This window comes from Bombina bombina, chromosome 2 (genome assembly GCF_027579735.1).
Source record: "Bombina bombina isolate aBomBom1 chromosome 2, aBomBom1.pri, whole genome shotgun sequence".
NCBI classification, from domain to species: domain Eukaryota; kingdom Metazoa; phylum Chordata; class Amphibia; order Anura; family Bombinatoridae; genus Bombina; species Bombina bombina.
Genome location: NC_069500.1, coordinates 744,053,405 through 744,075,811, shown reverse-complemented (window position 1 = coordinate 744,075,811; position 22,407 = coordinate 744,053,405).

Sequence of the window (22,407 nt, the reverse complement as noted above, 5' to 3'; positions counted from 1 at the left end):
GCTTCAAAGTGGTCCAGAAATTGTGATGCTGGGCCAGGGGGCCGATAGATAACTGCAACACGAAGAGCTATAGGGGAGAAGAGGCGGATAGCATGAACTTCAAAAGATGAGAAGGAAAGAGAGGGGGGTGAAGGAATGCAGTGAAAGGTACTGTGTGGAGACAGGAGAATTCCTACTCCTCCTCCTTGTTTGTCTCCAGGCCTGGGAGTGTGACTGAAGTGCAGGCCGCCATAGGACAGAGAGGCTACAGCAGTTGTGTTAGAGGAGGAGAGCCAAGTTTCAGTGAGGGCTAACAAGTTAAGTGAACGTGAAATAAATAGGTCGTGAATAGATGTAAGCTTATTGCATACCGAGCGTGCATTCCAAAGGGCACACGATAATTGGGGTGTAGAAATAGAGGTGCAGTTAATGAGGTTTAGAGGGTTTCGTGTGCAAGGTGTATGAGGTGTCATTTGGGGTGGACCTGGGTTAGGCGAGACATCCCCAGCTGCAAGAAGAAGAAAGATGGTGAGTGAAAGGAGATGAGAATATGTCTTATGTGAGTGTTTACGTTTTTGATTAGTAAAGCATGGCTGGCTGAGGGATGTGAGATAGGAATAAAGTTCATGTGTGTTGTAGAGGGGGGAAGGTAGAAGGGAAGGAGAAATATGAATTTTCTGAGTGCTGTTTGTGTAAGGAAGAGCTGTGACTTTAAGTAGAAGGGAGGAAAAGGTTAATGCAGACATTAGAAAGTGTAGCATGTTTGCATTTAAATGTTGGAATTGAAAAGTACTTATTTCTGTTGTCCACTCCTTTGTCTAACTCTGTTGTTATAACTCTCTCTACACTTATGAACTAGCACACTTAGGGAACTACACACATGCAGTGCTGATGTAACAAGCTGGGGATATTCAATTTAAAGGTAATAACAGTCACATGATCCTAATTAGCATAGGTCATAAATTAGAGCAGGATCAAACAAGGCCTAAACAAACATTGCAAATGGCACTTTCCTTATCAAAATGGAAGACACAGAAAAGAATGTTTTTTTGTTTTTTTTTAAGGTACAGTTTTTTGGGGGAAATATGCAGTTCTAATATGTGTTGCAGTTTAAAATGGAGTCCTTGTTAAGCACATACCAGAGAGAAATACAGTTTTTTGGGGGAAATATGCAGTTCTAATATGTGTTGCAGTTTAAAATGGAGTCCTTGTTAAGCACATACCAGAGAGAAATACAGTTTTTGGGGGGAAATATGCAGTTCTAATATGTGTTGCAGTTTAAAATGGAGTCCTTGTTAAGCACATACCAGAGAGAAATACAGTTTTTTTGGGGAAATATGCAGTTCTAATATGTGTTGCAGTTTAAAATGGAGTCCTTGTTAAGCACATACCAGAGAGAAATACAGTTTTTTTGGGGAAATATGCAGTTCTAATATGTGTTGCAGTTTAAAATGGAGTCCTTGTTAAGCACATACCAGAGAGAAATACCGTTTTTTTGGGGAAATATGCAGTTCTAATATGTGTTGCAGTTTAAAATGGAGTCCTTGTTAAGCACATACCAGAGAGAAATACAGTTTTTGGGGGGAAATATGCAGTTCTAATATGTGTTGCAGTTTAAAATGGAGTCCTTGTTAAGCACATACCTGATGAGAGAGGAGAGACAGCAGTGTAAGCAGGATTAAAAGTTCCAATTATGTTCCAATTATATACCAGTCGCTGTTCTATATTGTTAATATCCATATAATATATATATATTAACTCCGTTGTTATAACTCTCTCTACACTTATGAACTAGCACACTTAGGGAATATATTGTCAATCAGCCATTGTCAAAACAGCTCAGACAGATACAATATTAAGCCAAATTATCAGAGTAATGTCTCACGTTGTCAAGCCAAAAGTAAAAAATACAAAATACAAATTATCAAGGGGAATATCTCCAGGAAAATCTAGTCAACTGAGAGACACACAAATCAAAACGGTCAAAAAAGGAAATGTCTAAATAAATAGAATCAATTAGCGGGTGGAGCCAGCAGTCAGAGTGAACGGACATGTTTTAGCAGAGCTCTGTAAAAAAATTTAATTAATGTAATCTACCCGTCTTTTCCCTATCTGAAAGTTTCCTATTCCCGACCTCAGTAGGATACCTTGATGCAACTTATTCATAGAGATTAACAATTGCCGAATATGGGGACAAGAAGATTGGTTCTGGACACATTAAGGCCGCACCGTCTCACCAACCTAGCACCGAGGCCATGAGCCGCAATAGGGCCCTGAGACTGTTACTCTCCTAACACACGAGAGGTAAATGTTGAGACATAGCAACCCTGCACGAAAACTGGCTTATTAATCATCTGAGCAGCCGACTGTCCCGAAGACTGCCATGATGCTGCGGACTCTACATGTGGCTCCCCAGTAAGCGTCTGTCGATACCTACGGTACAGCACACTAGTGGGCCTGCTATTGACATTGCATATTGAGAAATCGAATTCTGGGGCAGACCTGCAACAGCCACCTCTGCACGGAGATTGTACATCACGCGCTATCACAATGATCCAGGAAGATCTTAATCTGGAATTGCTGGGCCTATTACTAAATTTCGGAAGACAAATGGAGGAACAATTCAGGGACCTCTTGACCCCTCTTAGGGTCAGAGCGAGCCAACCCACAACCACCGCCACCCGAATCCTTGCCTGAGGACCTGAGCTCAGCTAAGATCGACCCGTCTTCATCCACCATACTCGAAGCAGCACAAGCGGATCATACGACAATGGCGGAGGCTGCTGGAATGATGCACGCATTCTTGTGGTGGCCGGGCTCAGAAAACCTTGAATGCTTCCAACTAAATTCCTTTCAAGGAAAGAGCAGTATTGCTCTCAATCCCTACAGCTTTTGTGAGTGGGTGGTTGACCCCCCGGAGCGCAAGCAGTATTACTCATATTCAAGTGCACTCACACTCCTAGAGGGTCAAGCGCAGCAAAGTCCTCAGAATATTGGTCTCACAGAATTCTTCATAAAGCCCTTTGGTTCTCTCAGACCACAGATGTTAGCCCTGTTTGCTAATCCTCTCATCGGGTCACTCTCTCTGCAAGCCCTCAAAGATATTAAAGTGGGTGTCGGCTGAGGTTATTGATTTCCCAAAATCTAGGATCAGTGTCCTTATTGCCCTACCGGAACTTGAGAAAATTTTGGGCGACGACTCATGATTCCAGTGACATTATTTTCAAGCTCTCAGGAACTTGTTGTGCCTTCCTGCTACTTAAAACCTCCCTGAGACTTTCTCATTCAATATGGACTTCCTGTGTAAGGTCCTCTGTTTATCAGTTTATGGTTTATAATGTTGGTTAAGCATGTCACAAAATGTTGCGACTTGGGTCACTCTGCCTCATGGCTTTAATTTATTTATAGTGTCACTATAAGACAGAAGTATATTGACCTCAGATATTTTGGCTACTAGCAACACTTAGCTACTTTCGCTTTTATGGTACCCATTTGCTTCCACTCATTGCGAGGTCACTATACTGAGAACTTGGGAACTTGTCTTAAGCCTATCTAATACTTGCATATTCTATTTGTTACCCTTAATATTAGTCTTGCAATACTTGTCACCTTAGTCTGTTTACATATGTTTTGAAGCTATCTCTATATAAGTACAAAGGATTAGTTAACTGTGTCTATACCCTTTTATATGCATGGCTTCTCTGTCCTAGATAAACTAATTCCCTAGTGACACACTGCTATTACTTGAAGACATTGTAGAGTAGTTAGTAGTAGTCAGACAGCAGGTGTATACTTACCTCTTCTACATATAGCTCCGCAAATTATCAAGCATCCCAATATACAGCTGACTGCCTTGCTAGTTATCAAGGGGACCCTGGAATTATTATCTGTACTATTAGTATGTAATATGTGTATAGATGTTTCATATGTTTTGCTTTAGATAGTGAAACCCACCTCCTTGTGTTTCAAGGAGCTCAATTCTGCAGTTAAATGTTCTTAGCCTAACCTAATTTGACTCTATGTTATCTTAATGTTGTTTCAGCTAACTATCTCCATTTTTGGTTATATGTGGTATTTGGGGCTCCTTTAACAATAAGACCAGTACCCTGGTTAGTAGCGCACCTAACATCTCCGAGAACATATACTGCGCAATATTATATGGAGGATAGCAATCAATCTCGAGTAACCCCTTCTTAGATTTTTATAAAAATAGTTTGAGGTGGACGATGACATTGGTATTACTATAATCCTCAATTGTATGTGTTCTGTGTCTCATAATATATTAATAACTGAATATACTTATAGCTCCCAAAAGAGGTTTATATTTTTATCTTCAGAATTTAAACATCCGCTGATTCGTCCTTAGTGGAGATCTCTTCTTACTAAATCTATTATGAGGAGACCATATATCTGCGACCCATCTCATATATGTTATCATGCTATAATTGTAAGTATTTTATTTGTTAATGGTAGCACATCCTCTTTGTCAGGTATAGAGACAGTTCGTACTATTTCTCAATTGTCATGTTATTTAAATCCATTACCTCTATTTGACCCCTCTCCTCCCTTTCCCGCCGGCATTGCATTCATATGAACCCCAGCATAATATTTAGCTTAGATGTATTGTATTGTATGTTGGTCAATATATATGTACGACTATTTTTCTAATATTAAATTAGAGCCCCTTCAACTATTAAGATTAATGGCCCAGTAGTCTTTATCTTTCCGGCATCCTAGCTGGCTCCGCCCTCCATTTCCCCCATTTCTAGCGGCTCTTGCCCGCTGCACCCCCCCCCATACACTCAGGCTTCTGAGAGGTCAGACAAAAGCCAATTCCCTACCTCCTATCATTTATAGTTTATAAAGTACCTCTTATCTCGAGATAGGGATCATTAGTTATATAATATAAAAATTGAGGTCTCATTGATATATGTTCCAGTCACCTGTGCTTCTTATATATAGTTTTACATTTTCTCTTCATGATGGCAGAAGTGGTGCTATAACGCATGTCAACTGTTATTCTACTATTCATAAGTATATATAGCACCACTACGGGTTGGATATTGTGAGAACAACTGCTACATTAGCGCACCAATGTTTTAGCCCACATTTATTTCTTATTTGAGAAATGTATAAGTGTTTTTATTATTGCTGATCCGTGCCTGGATATATTGTTTGTTCTATTGTTATTACTTATTACCTCAATAAAAAAATATTTAAAAAAAAAAAAATAGAATCAAATATTTCTTTGTAAGTTTAACAAATTAGACTCATACTTTGTATATTTATGTGTACCATTTACAATTTACATTGCACTTTGCATTGCACTTTGTATTTGTTCTATTTAAAATAAAACTAAAAAATAGGGGGGGGGTGAACATACTGCTGAATCAAAAAGACACATCTGAGAGAAGCTCCCAGCACCAATTTAACTATTAGGGATTCATTCAAGTTTTTGTTTAGTTTGCATGCCTGAATCTACAGCGTCCATAAACTGATATACCCTACGGAGTAGTAATGGAGCCTGGGAGATCATATCATGATTGTTGAAACTGTGCTTATGTTCTCCAGCAGAGCTATGCATCAAGAAGCCACATGGCTTTGAAGGTCATCTACACTTCTTATACAACTATTGGATACACTGGATACACTGTTTTTTTTATTGGATCTGGACCTGTAAAGTTGGAGTATATTCCTGAGATGTTTTGGGACAGTGTGGATGAGAGCTTCAGTCATTTTATAAGGCACATTCCACCATTTTAAAGAAGAGATGTTCTACTGCAAGATCAACCTTCTGTGTGCTTAAGGTATTTTATGGTTTCCAGTTTGGCAGCTAACCTAGGTGTCCAGACTGTGTGTTGATCATTTGCGTAGTTTGGGCTCTTGCACATTTATCCCCCCAGGTAACTGGGTTAGTGTGTTAATCATGCTCTATTAAAGATCACCAAAAATTGTTACACATAAGCGCCAAGTCTAATCATATAATCACACTATTGCATATTGGCAGTCACAATGCAAAAAGAGGGCAAACCTTTTTGCAGCAGCAGTTTGCATCACTGGATTATTAGGCAGATGGGAGGTTCAGATAATTCAGTTTATTAAAAAACTTTTTTTTGTCTTGAACAGTGGATAGGATTTTTGAAGGGTTGACCCTAAGCAGTTGGCATTTATGTTGAAGATGCTGATCTACAACAGAGCTACTACTGAGAAAACAACAGCACAATACAGGTTATTGACAATGTTGGTGATATGAATACTTTCAGAGATCCGGTGACTCCTGATTGTGCCTGTATTCCAGTCCCTAACACTGCTTGTATTGTAGACCAGCAGCTTAGCACCAACCCCCTTTCTCTTATAGAGGAGAACATACCTCTGGCAAAGATGCTGTGAAGCCCAACATGGTAGTGGGCCCAGTCATTAAACCTGTGAGTAGAGCAGAGAGACCGCATATATACTATTATGCTAAGGGTCTTATTTAAATGTACTTTGTTTGTTCCTCCTGGGTTAGCATTCAGTTTTTGTACCTACTAATCAGGCAGACGCATTGCTCCACTGGGTATGACTGTGTACATCTTTGACCTGCTTGAAGGACCATATCATATTCCTAAGTTAACTGAGAGGGCTGGAGTAGTATAGACATGGGAGCACATGCAGATAGCCTCCAGAGGTTTAGTATTTACCTTTGGTGATTGGTTTTTGGGGTGCTGTCCTCACTCTAGAACTAATTACCTCTTTGAACCAAGAATATTATATATATATACTGTACATATATATATATATATATATATATATATATATATATGTAACCCCTTCCTTATTTATCTTTGGTGAGAATGATACAGGTTGGACGGTCACCTTTGACGCTGTGGCTTCACAGGAATGACCTAAGTCTCCACTGGAGTAGGGAGTCTGCGACATCTTGATTAATGTAATATACAGTGCCTCCACTCAGTGATAACAATTCTCAGGGAACCCACAACACTGAGACAATGAGTTCCCCACAACATACAATAATAAACAGAAGCAGATAATAAAGTAACACAGAATATATTTAAATGCAAATAGAACAACATATAAATAACATAACAGTCCCACACTTTGCAGGGTACCCTTTTTCCCAAAATACACTGCTAAGTAAAGTCCCTTGTGGTGGTGCACGTTGGGGCCCTTAGTAAGTTTCAGATATCTGTTTAGTGTGAGGGATAACTGTAACTGTTCCACTACCTGAATCCTCCTGTAGAATGTTCTAGAAAAGGTCTGGCTGCTTTCTCTGCTGCTTGCTTTTCCACTTAAGTGCTGACAGTCTGAAATGACAGCTCACTCTAGTCCTACTGTAGCTGCTTCTTACTGTGACATCAGGCTGAGTGTTCACAGCATGCAGGGTCCTGGATGCTTTATTTCCACTTAAGTGCTGACAGTCTGAAATGACAGCTCACTCTAGTCCCAATGCAGCTGCTTCTTACTGTGACATCAGGCTGAGTGTTCACAGCATGCAGGGTCCTGGATGCAGCCTTTATCATCCCAGGCAGAATCACACACACATATTTCAGCAGCCCTGAACAGCTCTGACTAAACTCTCCTCACAGGAAGTCTCTGAAAAACTGCCAGCCTCTGATTGGCTCTCACTACCATGTGATGCAGGGTTTAGCAAAGGGCAAAGTGCAAAGTGCAGTTAATCCCTGCAGCAAAATGACAAAGTGCTACATTCTCCCCCCTGTAAAATTCCTGCCTTCCACTGGCAGGGTAGATACATTAAATAATTAAACATCACTCTGGCACAAGTAACAAACTAATCTAATACAGCTGTGTTCCTTTACCTAACAATGTATTCAAGGTGTCAAGGGCATGTAATACTTGTATGACCTTGGAGTGGGACTCTTGCCAGTATGTGGGTTCCCCTACTCGGTCATAAGTGAATAATCTTGATGGACGCCTATGTCTTTGACTTCCTCTTGAGTCTCTTTGTGGCAACTGTTGAATTCCTCCACAAGTAGATCTTCTCTCTGCTCTGTTTGGAAAAGGTGCTATAGCTTGTGGCCTAGGTCTCCCCATAGAATATGTATCTGTGTCAGTAGATCTAGGGAAGAAGTTGGGGATTTCAGGATTAAGATCTGACTGAGGAGAAGCAACAGGAGGGTAAGAAGCTTCTGGCTGAGCATCAGGGGGTGTCCACCACTCTTGATCTAAACCTGAATTGTCATGGTTTCCTTCACTAGAATTATCTGCTTCCTTCACTTCTGGTTGACCAACAGGTAACAAATGATTTCAATGCCATGCCTTAATTCGGCCTTCAGGCCCTTTTATTTTGTATACAGGAAGTCCTGGAAGCTTGGAAACCACTTCAAAAAGGGTGACTTTCCACTGGTCAGCGAGTTTGTGTTTTCCGATAATACCTTGGTTTTTAAGGAGTACCTTATATCCTGGCTGAATTTAACTATGCCTGACTTTAGCGTTATAATGTCTTTTGTTATTTTCGTTAATCCGGGAACAAGCCTTCTCTGCCAGGTCATAGGCTCTTTGTAGACTCTGTTTCAAGTTGCAAACATACTGGTAATGTGGGACATGGGCCATTCCATCAGAAGAGACATCAAACTGAAGATCTATTGGAAGCCTTGCTTCTCAACCAAAAAGCAAGTAATAAGGAGAATATCCTGTAGATTCATGTCTTGTATAATTGTATGCGTGAACCATGGCTTCAACATGCCTACTCCAGGTTCTTTTCTCTGTATCGTTAAGGGTCCCTAACATGTCCAACAAGGTACGGTTGAACCTTTCAGGAAGAGCATCCCCTTCAGGATGGTAAGCATTAGTTCTGGACTTTTCAATGTTTAGCAGTTTCAAAAGTTCTTTTATGAGTTGGCTTTCAAAGTCACAACCCTAATCAGAATGAATTCGGCTAGGTAACCCGTAGTGAATGAAAAACTTCTGCCATTGCACTTTGGCAACTGTGGTGGCTTTCTGGTCTTTAGTAGGGTAAGCTTGAACATACCTGGTGAAATGATCAGTCACTACCAGTACATTTCCTACTGCTGAATCAGTCTCAATACACAGAAAATCCATACAGACTAGATCCATGGGGCCAGAGCTCTTTAGGTGGTCCATTGGCGCAGCTCGGGTAGGTAGAGTTTTCCTCTGAATACACCTTTGGCAATTATGACAATGCCTCTCCACAGACTCTCTCATTTTTGGCCAGAAGAAACAATCTTGCACCAATCCAAAAGTTTTGTCCACCCCCAGGTGTCCATGGTGGTCATGCAAGGATCTTAGTACCATTCCTCTATACTGTTCTGGTAATACCAACTGTCTTTGTCCTGGGTGATCATGATATTGAATGAGCCTATAGAGAAGTCCCTTCTCAATACGGAAATGGCTCCATTCTCTCTTGAATAGTTGTTGCAACTCAGCAGGTAAACAGTTCAAGTATTTTTGGCACCCATTCTTAACAGCTTTTAATAATGGGCCCACTGTTGGGTCTTGAGCTTGAGTTTGTTGTTTATCCTCATTACTGATGCTTGTCCACTGTGGTAGGTTAACTGGGTAACACATAGCCTCTGGAACTGCCTCAGCACTACAACTGAGTGAGTCGATGCATCTCAATTCAGAAAAGTTTACCCACCCATCTTCAGTGATAGAGTTCTGACACAATGCCCTTACTCCAGGGCCAGGAATTTCAATCCAATCTTCTTTATCTGTCTCTGGAGGAAGTCCAGGTCTCCGAGATAAAGCATCAGCTCTCACATTAGTAGATCCAGGCTTGTATTTCAATGAGAAGCTATAGTTGGACAAAGCTGCAAGCCAGTGATGTCCAGTGGCATCTAGTTTAGCTCTGGTCAAGATATAGGTGAGGGGATTGTTGTCGGTCCTCACCTCAAATTCTGCACCATACAGGTAATCATGTAGGTTATCTACAATAGCCCACTTCAATGCCAGAAATTCTAGTTTATGCACTGGGTAATTCTTTTCAGCTTTAGACAAGCTCCGACTAATGTAGGCAACAGGCCTCAGCCCCTCAGGATGTGCCTGATGGAGAATGCCTCCAAGCCCTTCCATGCTGGCATCTACATGAAGCACAAATGGTTTCTCAAGATCTGCATATGCCAGTACAGGAGCTTCAGTCATCTTACTTTTAAGTAGCTGAAAAGCCTCTTCATAGGAATTAGTCCACTTATCTCCTATGGGTTTCTTGGAATGCAGGCTCTTCTTCTTGGCATTCTCTCCAGGCTCCAATTTCAGAAGATTGTGAAGACTTCTGGCTATCTTGGAATAACCTTCTACAAAACGACGGTAGTAACCGCAGAACCCCAAGAATGTAGCTCTTCAATATTCTTTGGTCTTGGCCAATTTACCACTGCTTCTATTTTTGCTGGGTCTGTGGCCACACCTTCAGCAGAAACTATATGTCCAACATAAGTCACTGAGCTTCTTGCAAATTTGCATTTGTTAACTGATAACTTCAGACCTTCAGCTTGCAATCGATCTAACACCCTCAGCAACCGAATTTTCATGTTCTTCAGGGGTTCTTCCAAAAATTATTATATCATCCAGATAATCAAGGCACTCTCTTGGACTAAGGTCCCCAAGGGTCTTTTCCATTAATCTCTGGAAAGTTGCTGGGGCCCCGGTAATGCCTTGTGGCATACGGGTAAACTGGTAGAAACCCAAAGGGCAGATGAATGCTGTTTTCTCTTGGTCTTCTTTTTTCATGGGAACTTGATAATATCCAGAGCAGAGATCCAATACACTAAACCATTTGCTACCAGATAGAGCATTCAGTAGATCTTCTATTCGGGGTAGTGTATACTGGTCAGGAATTGTTCGTTTATTTAAAGTTCGATAGTCTATACACAATCGCACAGAGCCATTCTTTTTCATCACCACTACAATGGGAGAAGCATAGGGACTTCTAGATTCTTTGATAATGCCAGTATCTTCCATTTCTTGCAAGATGTTTCTCACATCCTCCACATCTCATGGTGCTATACGTCGAGACCTCTCACGAAAGGGAGCAGAGTCCGTCAATCTTATGGTGTGTTGTGCACTCCTGCAACACCCTACATCCATGTCTTTAGTTGAGAAGACTCCTCTTCTGGTTTTTAGAACTTTCTCTCTTTCCATTCAAATGGTAAACTTGAGTCTTCAAAATCAAACTCCAATTCTCCTGAGGAGTTGACTGCTGGTTCTATGGGAAGGGCAGAAATTGGGGTTATTTCCTCTAAGAGGTGAAGGATTCCCAATTCTTGACAATGATCAATATGGACATTTCTTGGGGACAGATTACAGACAGTTACTGCAAAAATGCCTGTTGTGCCTTTCTGCCAATCCTTGACTTGAGGCATAATCATCCAGCCCTTTTGAATGTCCTCTTCAGGAATAGATTCTACACAATAGATCTGTGCACAATTAATCATACCCTCCTGTAAGGTGGGTACAGCTTTAACAGATTTCATTTCTCCAGGTCGTAAAGTCAAAGGCTGGGGGCCCCAGTAATGGAACTGCCCAGTCAGTGATTCTTGAGCTAATTTGTGACATTGGTGTCTTAGGGCAGGCTCCAATTCAGCCATCTGATTAATGGATACATTTCCTACCTCTTGCAAGTAGGATCTAAACAAGTTTCGAACCATACTAGTGTTGGTTCTCAGGAGAATTGGGAAACTTGATTGTTTAGGGGTAGGGCACAACAGAGCCTCCACATCCATGGAGAAAGTCTTTCCAGTGTTCAGTTGTGGGATGACAATCTGCACTCTGACAACTCATTCTACTGTACAGGCTTGTGAACCTAGCCCCCATAAACTGACATCTTTAGCTGTGGCAATAGGTAAGTGACGTAGGTGAGCATCATAAAATGATCTGAAGATAATGTTCACCTGGGATCCAGTGTCTAGCAATGCAGAAGCTGGGATGCCCTCAACCATAAGTGATACCAGTGGCTTGGGTCCAACTCTAATACTTGCAGCTGTTTCCATGCTCTTAATGTGACACTTCATCCAATGAGTCCACTTTTTTTTTCTAGAAACTTTTCTTTTGGGTAAGGTATCTGTGACAAAGGTTTCAACCTGAAGAACATCTTCTTTATGTGTACAATGGGATGCTGTATACCCAAGCCCATTACATCTAAAACACCTGAGAGGTTTGTCATGTTTATTATCCTGGGTAGTTGAATTGATTGATTCACAATTTCTGGGTTGAGGTTCTTTTTTCTCTTTTGTACTTTTGATTTTCTGGGAACTGTCCTGAGCAGAGGATTTCTCAGGAGCTCTTATCCATGAACGAGTAAGATGAGTCTTCTCTATAGCCCTTACTTCCTTCATTACTTCAGCAAAAGATAGAACCTTTTTAATACATAAAAGATTCTCCAAGGTGGCTGCACAGGAGTCTCCAGGTAGTGTTCCTCTAAGGAGCTGTTTGCACCGGTATTTGTCAATTTCAGATGCAGGAATGATCCCTTTCTACACTAATGTTCCTACTATGAGTTCTACTCTCGCAACATAGGCTGACAGTTTTTCACCTTTTACTTGAATTGTATTTGCATATCATTCTCTCAACTCAAACTCATCTTCTTCCTCTGCATATGCAGTCATTATAATTTGAAGGAGCTCTGATGCAGAAGCTTGAGGATGGATAATTTGATGGTGCCTTAACAGGTCTAAGGCCGGACCTTTTAAACCTTCTATGAGCCTTTGTCATTTCACATCCTCAGAACAAGCCCATTCTCTAAGAAGCTGCAAAGTAGTGTCTCTCCAGGATTTGAAGCACTCTTCTCCAACAGGAGTAGGGTCAATCCCAGAGAAAATATTCAATCTCTTGTAATTGTGAATGTGTTGAGCTTGGGTCAGTTCCACCGCTAATTGTTTAAGTACATTTGTTATGGGAGAAGTAATCTCTTGCTTAGGAGAATCATTCTTTAGTCTCCTTTCATTTACTATAGAACTGCCTTCAGAATAATTTACATTTAAATCATCTTCAGACTCACTGTCACTATTTTGAAATATCAGGTCAGAATCATAACCCTCCTCATGGTCAGAATCTCCTTCTGGGTATACTATCAGGCACCCTTTAGGGTCTGCTCCAGGTATAAGGATTCTAGTTGTTCCTTTTTCTAGATTTATATCCTGGTCCCCCTGAACAAGGGTCACACCATGAGTTCCTGTTTTCTTAGCCTGAACTATGGCAGGGTTTTCCAACCCAGGGATCAGTTTTAGGGCATCTATAAACTTCCTCCGGCTGAGTCCAATAGGAGTTTGCACAGCCACAACCTTCTGGGGAGGAACCCTCATTATTCTAGCCCACTCTCTAACATCTCTGGGTGATGGAACAGGGGCCTTGCTTAAACACTTCTTACTGGCCCAGTTCATCTCAGCGTTGCCTCCATCTGTAACCCCTTCCTTATCTATTTTTGGTTAGAATGATACAGGTTGGATGGTCACCTTTGATGCTGTGGCTTCACAGGAATGACCTAAGTCTCCACTGGAGTAGGGAGTCTGGGACATCTTGATTAATGTAACATACAGTGCCTCCACTCAGTGATAACAATTCTCAGGGAACCCACAACACTGAGACAATGATTTCCCCACAACATACAATAATAAACAGAAGCAGATAATAAAGTAACACAGAATATATTTAAATGCAAATAGAACAACATATAGATAACATAACAGTCCCACACTTTGCAGGGTACCCTTTTTCCCAAAATACACTGCTAAGTAAAGTCCCTTGTGGTGGTGCACGTTGGGGCCCTTAGTAAGTTTCAGATATCTGTTTAGTGTGAAGGATAACTGTAACTGTTCCACTACCTGAATCCTCCTGTAGAATGTTCTAGAAAAGGTCTGGCTGCTTTCTCTGCTGCTTGCTTTTCCACTTAAGTGCTGCTGACAGTCTGAAATGACAGCTCACTCTAGTCCTACTGTAGCTGCTTTTTACTGTGACATCAGGCTGAGTTTTCACAGCATGCAGGGTCCTGGATGCAGCCTTTATCATCCCAGGCAGAATCACACACACATATTTCAGCAGCCCTGAACAGCTCTGACTAAACTCTCCTCACAGGAAGTCTCTGAAAAACTGGCAGCCTCTGATTGGCTCTCACTACCATGTGATGCAGGGTTGAGCAAAGGGCAAAGTGCAAAGTGCAGTTAATCCCTGCAGCAAAATGACAAAGGGCTACACACACACACACACATATATATATATATATATATATATATATATATATATATATATATATATATATATATATATATATATATATATATATATATATATATATATGTGTGTGTGTATATTATATACAGTATCTCACAAAAGTGAGTACACCCCTCAAATTTTTGTAAATATTTTATTATATTTTTTCATGTGACAACACTGAAGAAATGATACTTTGCTACAATGTAAAGTAGTGAGTGTACAGCCTGTATAACAGTGTAAATTTGCTGTCCCCTCAAAATAACTAAACACACAGCCACTAATGTCTAAACTGTTGGCAACAAAAGTGAGTACACCCCTAAGTGGAAATGTTCAAATTGGGCCCAAAGTGTCAATATTTTGTGTGGCCACCATTATTTTCTAGCACTGCCTTAAACCTCTTGTGCATGGAGTTCAACAGAGCTTCACAGGTTGCCACTGGAGTCCTCTTCCACTCCTCCATGATGACATCACGGAGCTAGTCGATGTTAGAGACCTTGCGCTGCCACACCTTCTGTTGAGGATGCCCCACAGGTGCTCAATAGGGTTTAGGTCTGTAGAAAAGCTTGGCCAGTCCATCACCTTTACCCTTAGCTTCTTTAGCAAGGCAGTGGTCATCTTGGACGTGTGTTTGGGGTCATTATTATGTTGGAATACTGCCCTGTAGCCCAGTCTCCAAAGGGAGGGGATCATGCTCTGCTTCAGTATGTCACAGTACATGTTGGCATTCATGGTTCCCTCAATGAACTGTAGCTCCCCAGGGCTGGCAGCACTCATGCAGGCCCAGACCATGACACTCCCACCACCATGATTGACTTTAGGCAAGAAACACTTGTCTTTGTACTCCTCACCTGGTTGCCGCCACACACGCTTGACACCATCTGAACCAAATACGTTTATCTTGGTCTCATCAGACCACAGGACATGGTTCCAGTAATCCATGTCCTTAGTCTGCTTGTCTTCAGCAAACTGTTTGAGGACATTCTTGTGCATCATCTTTAGAAGAGACTTCCTTCTGGGACGACAGCCATGTAGACCAATTTGATGCAATCTGCAGCGTATGGTATAAGCACTGACAGGCTGACCCCCATCCCTTCAACCTCTGCTGCAATGCTGGCAGCACTCATACGTCTTTTTCTCAAAGACAACCTCTGAATATGACGCTGAGCACGTGCACTCAACTTCTTTGGTCGACCATGGCAATGCCTGTTCTAAGTGGAACCTGTCCTGTGAAACTGCTGTATGGTCTTGCCCACCATGCTGCAGCTCAGTTTCAGGGTCTTGGAAATCTTCTTATAGCCTAGGACATCTTTATGTAGAGCAACAATTCTTTTTTTCATATCCTCAGAGAGTTCTTTGCCATGAGGTGCCATGTTGAACTTCCTTGACCAGTATGAGAGAGTGTGAGAGTGATAACACCAAATTTAACACACCTGCTCCCCATTCACACCTGAGACCTTGTAACACTAACGATTAACACCGGGGAGGGAAAATGGCTAATAGGGCCCAATTTGGACATTTCCACTTAGGGGTGTACTCACTATTATTGCACTTATTAAGTCTACAAGTGTATATTATGATTGACATTTTGTTAATGGTTATTGTTTCCAGGGAGAGGCGGTAGCCAAACTCTCTCCACCGTGGCAGAGAAAGTACCAGGGAGAGGAGATAGTTGACCTCTTGCCCCAGCAGCTTAGTGTGTTCCAGGGAGAGGAGGTAAGCATCCTCACCCCCCAGTGGCAGTGGCCAACAACAAAAATGGAGGAGAGTTTGGGGCTGGACAATTCGACTAACTCAGGTCCATACCAGTAAGAGAAATGTAACGGAAGCCTCTGTTACTTTTGCACTTGCAGAGGATGGCAGGCCAGCCTCCTCCCCACGGACTATGGCCCAAGATCTAGAGAGAATTCTGTGTTTTGGGAGGTGGGTGTCCAGGGGACATGTGGAGTAACATCACCAGACAACCCCAAGCCGACCCGTTAGGATCTAGCTGGGTCTGCTGAACTATAGGGGGGAGCACTTTTACGGATACCAGGCTGCCAAGGCCACCCCTTCTCTTATTTGGATTATTGTGTTTCCCACCAGTTCCCCTATTTTTTTGTTACAATGATTGAACTTTGCCCTGAAAGAGCTGATTGCTACCATGCTTGGCCCTTTCTGCCTTGCTAAATCCCAGTCGGAATCTTATGGAACTACTCGCCGGCTAGGATCACTAGAGATCTCCACTGAACTTTAACCAAGGTCACTTCGGAAGCCCTTTACCCCAGAGCTCCACTCTTCTGGAGACTTATCATACTTTCAATGGGCATGGATTGGGGTGATTATTCAGAGGGAGCTCACTCGGGAACCTGGGGTTTTTGAAACTCCCCACCTCAGACTGTTCCTGAGTACCCTTTGCCAGGCTGCCGCTCCGGTCACCAGCCACAGATCATGTCGTTTTTTGGACTGTGACATCTAGGGGCCTGGAGCTCTCCAATGGTACACTGGAATAGCTGCCGCTCCCTCTGGATCACCCCAAAACTACAACCTAGCTGTTGTGGGGATCTCTATACTCCTATGGCCCTATGGAGGCGGCAGCTCTTCCACTCCTCCATGATGACATCACGGAGCTAGTGGATGTTAGAGACCTTGCGCTGCCATACCTTCTGTTTGACGATGCCCCACAGGTGCTCAATAGGGTTTAGGTCTGGAGAAAAGCTTGGCCAGTCCATCACCTTTACCCTTAGCTTCTTGAGCAAGGCAGTGGTCATCTTGGACGTGTGTTTGGGGTCATTATTATGTTGGAATACTGCCCTGTGGCCCAGTCTCCAAAGGGAGGGGATCATGCTCTGCTTCAGTATGTCACAGTACATGTTGGCATTCATTGTTCCCTCAATGAACTGTAGCTCCCCAGGGCTGGCAGCACTCATGCAGGCCCAGACCATGACACTCCCACCACCATGATTGACTTTAGGCAAGAAACACTTGTATTTGTACTCCTCACCTGGTTGCCGCCACACACACTTGACACCATCTGAACCAAATAAGTTTATCTTGGTCTCATCAGACCACAGGACATGGTTCCAGTAATCCATGTCCTTAGTCTGCTTGTCTTCAGCAAACTGTTTGAGGACATTCTTGTGCATCATCTTTAGAAGAGACTTCCTTCTGGGACGATAGCCATGTAGACCAATTTGATGCAGTGTGCAGCGTATGGTATAAGCACTGACAGGCTGACCCCCATCCCTTCAACCTCTGCTGCAATGCTGGCAGCACTCATACGTCTTTTTCTCAAAGACAACCTCTGAATATGACGCTGAGCACGTGCACTCAACTTCTTTGGTCGACCATGGCAATGCCTGTTCTAAGTGGAACCTGTCCTGTGAAACTGCTGTATGGTCTTGCCCACCATGCTGCAGCTCAGTTTCAGGGTATTGGCAATCTTCTTATAATCTAGGACATCTTTATGTAGAGCAACAATTCTTTTTTTCATATCCCCAGAGAGTTCTTTGCCATGAGGTGCCATGTTGAACTTCCAGTGACCAGTATGAGAGAGTGTGAGAGTGATAACACCAAATTTAACACACCTGCTCCCCATTCCCACCTGAGACCTTGTAACACTAACGATTAACACCGGGGAGGGAAAATGGCTAATAGGGCCCAATTTGGACATTTCCACTTAGGGGTGTACTCACTATTATTGCACTTATTAAGTCTACAAGTGTATATTATGATTGACATTTTGTTAATGGTTATTGTTTCCAGGGAGAGGCGGTAGCCAAACTCTCTCCACCATGGCAGAGACAGTACCAGGGAGAGGAGATAGTTGACCTCTTGCCCCAGCAGCTTAGTGTGTTCCAGGGAGAGGAGGTAAGCATCCTCACCCCCCAGTGGCAGTGGCCAACAACAAAAATGGAGGAGAGTTTGGGGCTGGACAATTCGACTAACTCAGGTCCATACCAGTAAGAGAAATGTAACGGAAGCCTCTGTTACTTTTGCACTTGCAGAGGATGGCAGGCCAGCCTCCTCCCCACGGACTATGGGCCCAAGATCTAGAGAGAATTCTGTGTTTTGGGAGGTGGGTGTCCAGGGGACATGTGGAGTAACATCACCAGACAGCCCCAAGCCGACCCGTTAGGATCTAGCTGGGTCTGCTGAACTATAGGGGGGAGCACTGTTACGGATACCAGGCTGCCAAGGCCACCCCTTCTCTTATTTGGATTATTGTGTTTCCCACCAGTTCCCCTATTTTTTTGTTACAATGATTGAACTTTGCCCTGAAAGAGCTGATTGCTACCATGCTTGGCCCTTTCTGCCTTGCTAAATCCCAGTCGGAATCTTATGGAACTACTCACCGGCTAGGATCACTAGAGATCTCCACTGAACTTTAACCAAGGTCACTTCGGAAGCCCTTTACCCCAGAGCTCCACTCTTCTGGAGACTTATCATACTTTCAATGGGCATGGATTGGGGTGATTATTCAGAGGGAGCTCACTCGGGAACCTGGGGTTTTTGAAACTCCCCACCTCAGACTGTTCCTGAGTACCCTTTGCCAGGCTGCCGCTCCGGTCACCAGCCACAGATCATGTCGTTTTTTGGACTGTGACATCTAGGGGCCTGGAGCTCTCCAATGGTACACTGGAATAGCTGCCGCTCCCTCTGGATCACCCCAAAACTACAACCTAGCTGTTGTGGGGATCTCTATACTCCTATGGCCCTATGGAGGCGGCAGCTCTTCCACTCCTCCATGATGACATCACGGAGCTAGTGGATGTTAGAGACCTTGCGCTGCCATACCTTCTGTTTGACGATGCCCCACAGGTGCTCAATAGGGTTTAGGTCTGGAGAAAAGCTTGGCCAGTCCATCACCTTTACCCTTAGCTTCTTGAGCAAGGCAGTGGTCATCTTGGACGTGTGTTTGGGGTCATTATTATGTTGGAATACTGCCCTGTGGCCCAGTCTCCAAAGGGAGGGGATCATGCTCTGCTTCAGTATGTCACAGTACATGTTGGCATTCATTGTTCCCTCAATGAACTGTAGCTCCCCAGGGCTGGCAGCACTCATGCAGGCCCAGACCATGACACTCCCACCACCATGATTGACTTTAGGCAAGAAACACTTGTATTTGTACTCCTCACCTGGTTGCCGCCACACACACTTGACACCATCTGAACCAAATAAGTTTATCTTGGTCTCATCAGACCACAGGACATGGTTCCAGTAATCCATGTCCTTAGTCTGCTTGTCTTCAGCAAACTGTTTGAGGACATTCTTGTGCATCATCTTTAGAAGAGACTTCCTTCTGGGACGATAGCCATGTAGACCAATTTGATGCAGTGTGCAGCGTATGGTATAAGCACTGACAGGCTGACCCCCATCCCTTCAACCTCTGCTGCAATGCTGGCAGCACTCATACGTCTTTTTCTCAAAGACAACCTCTGAATATGACGCTGAGCACGTGCACTCAACTTCTTTGGTCGACCATGGCAATGCCTGTTCTAAGTGGAACCTGTCCTGTGAAACTGCTGTATGGTCTTGCCCACCATGCTGCAGCTCAGTTTCAGGGTATTGGCAATCTTCTTATAATCTAGGACATCTTTATGTAGAGCAACAATTCTTTTTTTCATATCCCCAGAGAGTTCTTTGCCATGAGGTGCCATGTTGAACTTCCAGTGACCAGTATGAGAGAGTGTGAGAGTGATAACACCAAATTTAACACACCTGCTCCCCATTCCCACCTGAGACCTTGTAACACTAACGATTAACACCGGGGAGGGAAAATGGCTAATAGGGCCCAATTTGGACATTTCCACTTAGGGGTGTACTCACTATTATTGCACTTATTAAGTCTACAAGTGTATATTATGATTGACATTTTGTTAATGGTTATTGTTTCCAGGGAGAGGCGGTAGCCAAACTCTCTCCACCATGGCAGAGACAGTACCAGGGAGAGGAGATAGTTGACCTCTTGCCCCAGCAGCTTAGTGTGTTCCAGGGAGAGGAGGTAAGCATCCTCACCCCCCAGTGGCAGTGGCCAACAACAAAAATGGAGGAGAGTTTGGGGCTGGACAATTCGACTAACTCAGGTCCATACCAGTAAGAGAAATGTAACGGAAGCCTCTGTTACTTTTGCACTTGCAGAGGATGGCAGGCCAGCCTCCTCCCCACGGACTATGGGCCCAAGATCTAGAGAGAATTCTGTGTTTTGGGAGGTGGGTGTCCAGGGGACATGTGGAGTAACATCACCAGACAGCCCCAAGCCGACCCGTTAGGATCTAGCTGGGTCTGCTGAACTATAGGGGGGAGCACTGTTACGGATACCAGGCTGCCAAGGCCACCCCTTCTCTTATTTGGATTATTGTGTTTCCCACCAGTTCCCCTATTTTTTTGTTACAATGATTGAACTTTGCCCTGAAAGAGCTGATTGCTACCATGCTTGGCCCTTTCTGCCTTGCTAAATCCCAGTCGGAATCTTATGGAACTACTCACCGGCTAGGATCACTAGAGATCTCCACTGAACTTTAACCAAGGTCACTTCGGAAGCCCTTTACCCCAGAGCTCCACTCTTCTGGAGAACTTATCATACTTTCAATGGGCATGGATTGGGGTGATTACTCAGAGGGAGCTCACTCGGGAACCTGGGGTTTTTGAAACTCCCCACCTCAGACTGTTCCTGAGTACCCTTTGCCAGGCTGCTGCTCCGGTCCCCAGCCACAGATCATGTCGTTTTTTGGACTGTGACATCTAGGGGTCTGGAGCTCTCCAATGGTACACTGGAATAGCTGCCGCTCCCTCGGGATCACCCGAAAACTACAACCTAGCTGTTGTGGGGATCTCTATACTCCTATGGCCCTATGGAGGCGGCAGCTTGTCTGGAGGGGCAGTGATCTCTTGAACAGATAAGGCTCTTATCATATGGCAATTGTGTATATAAGCTGTGTGTTTTTCCCAATAAAGTCTGTTCGTGTTTTACCTTAATACTGTTCTTGTCTGGTTATTAGGGTGGGCTACTTGCTATAATCACTTTCCTGCTATACAGCTACAGGTTCCAGGGTAAAGAAGGTTCGTTTGGTGGAGATATCCAGTTGGGGTATCCAGAGTCCGTCACATATACTAATTCATAACAGGAATGTGTTTAAAATATGTTTATTTTTTCCCAGTTCAATTTCATGTGAGATTTCAAATTTGAAATTGTGACATAAGGACAAAGAGTGGAAAAACAGTATTTATTGGTAAATTAGAGTAACAAAATTATTATAGAAATAACACATCTGCCATGTATCCAAAAACCCAAGTAATTGAAAAATGCTGTGCTGTCATATATTGAGATAGAGTCAATGTGAGTAAGGGTTCTTTACATTGAACCTTATTAGATATTGCACTTGCAAAATATTAAATTGGCCAAAAATCTATAAGATATTTGTGCACAATGGGGCCATAGTCGGATGCCTCCATGGATTAAACTACGCTCCACGGAGCACTAGAAGCAGGCACTGTCAAGACCCTGATGGCTACATTAAATAGTGCTGAAAGATTCTTCATGTTCATAGACAAGAACAAGAGAGCATTCTGACCAATTGGCGCAAACCTTATGACCTTGTGACTTGACCTTAATCCTCCCTTATATTGTATTATCAAGTATACAAAAGGGGTCCATGAGTGACCCTGGGTTAAATGGAGGAATATAATATTTTACATAAAATAACGGGTTTGTATATGTTTAAATATTTTGGCCATAATCACTACTATATATTGCTACGTATATATGACAGTAATGTACATTGAGCTCTGCAGTAGCAATGCATATAACTATTCCACGTTTATAGACCTGTGTATTGCTACTGGGCAGTTTGAGGCCTTTGGTTATACCCTCTTATATTTCTTTATTTTGAGCTCTTGACAATTATATTAATGTAGTGCTTCATTTAATATGTTAAGTAAGTCTAAGTTATCCTTTTGCTTAAATATTGTGCTACTTTATGTTGTTGAGGGGTTATTTACACTGCTACTGATATCCTTTGGCCTTATATCAGAAATCCTAGATTATATCAGCCTGTCGTTATTATATATGAATTACCTTATTTTTTTTCTTAAATAGCTTACTAAAATGTTGCAAGTTAATATCTAAACTCTTTTTGATAGTTGATGTTTATAATGTGCAATGGGGCCCAAAATTGGCATCTTTTCAGCTTGAGGTATATTATCTTATTATTAGCAGAACAGAGTGTGTATAATGCTAGTTTCACAGATTTTCTGTTTATGTAACTCACC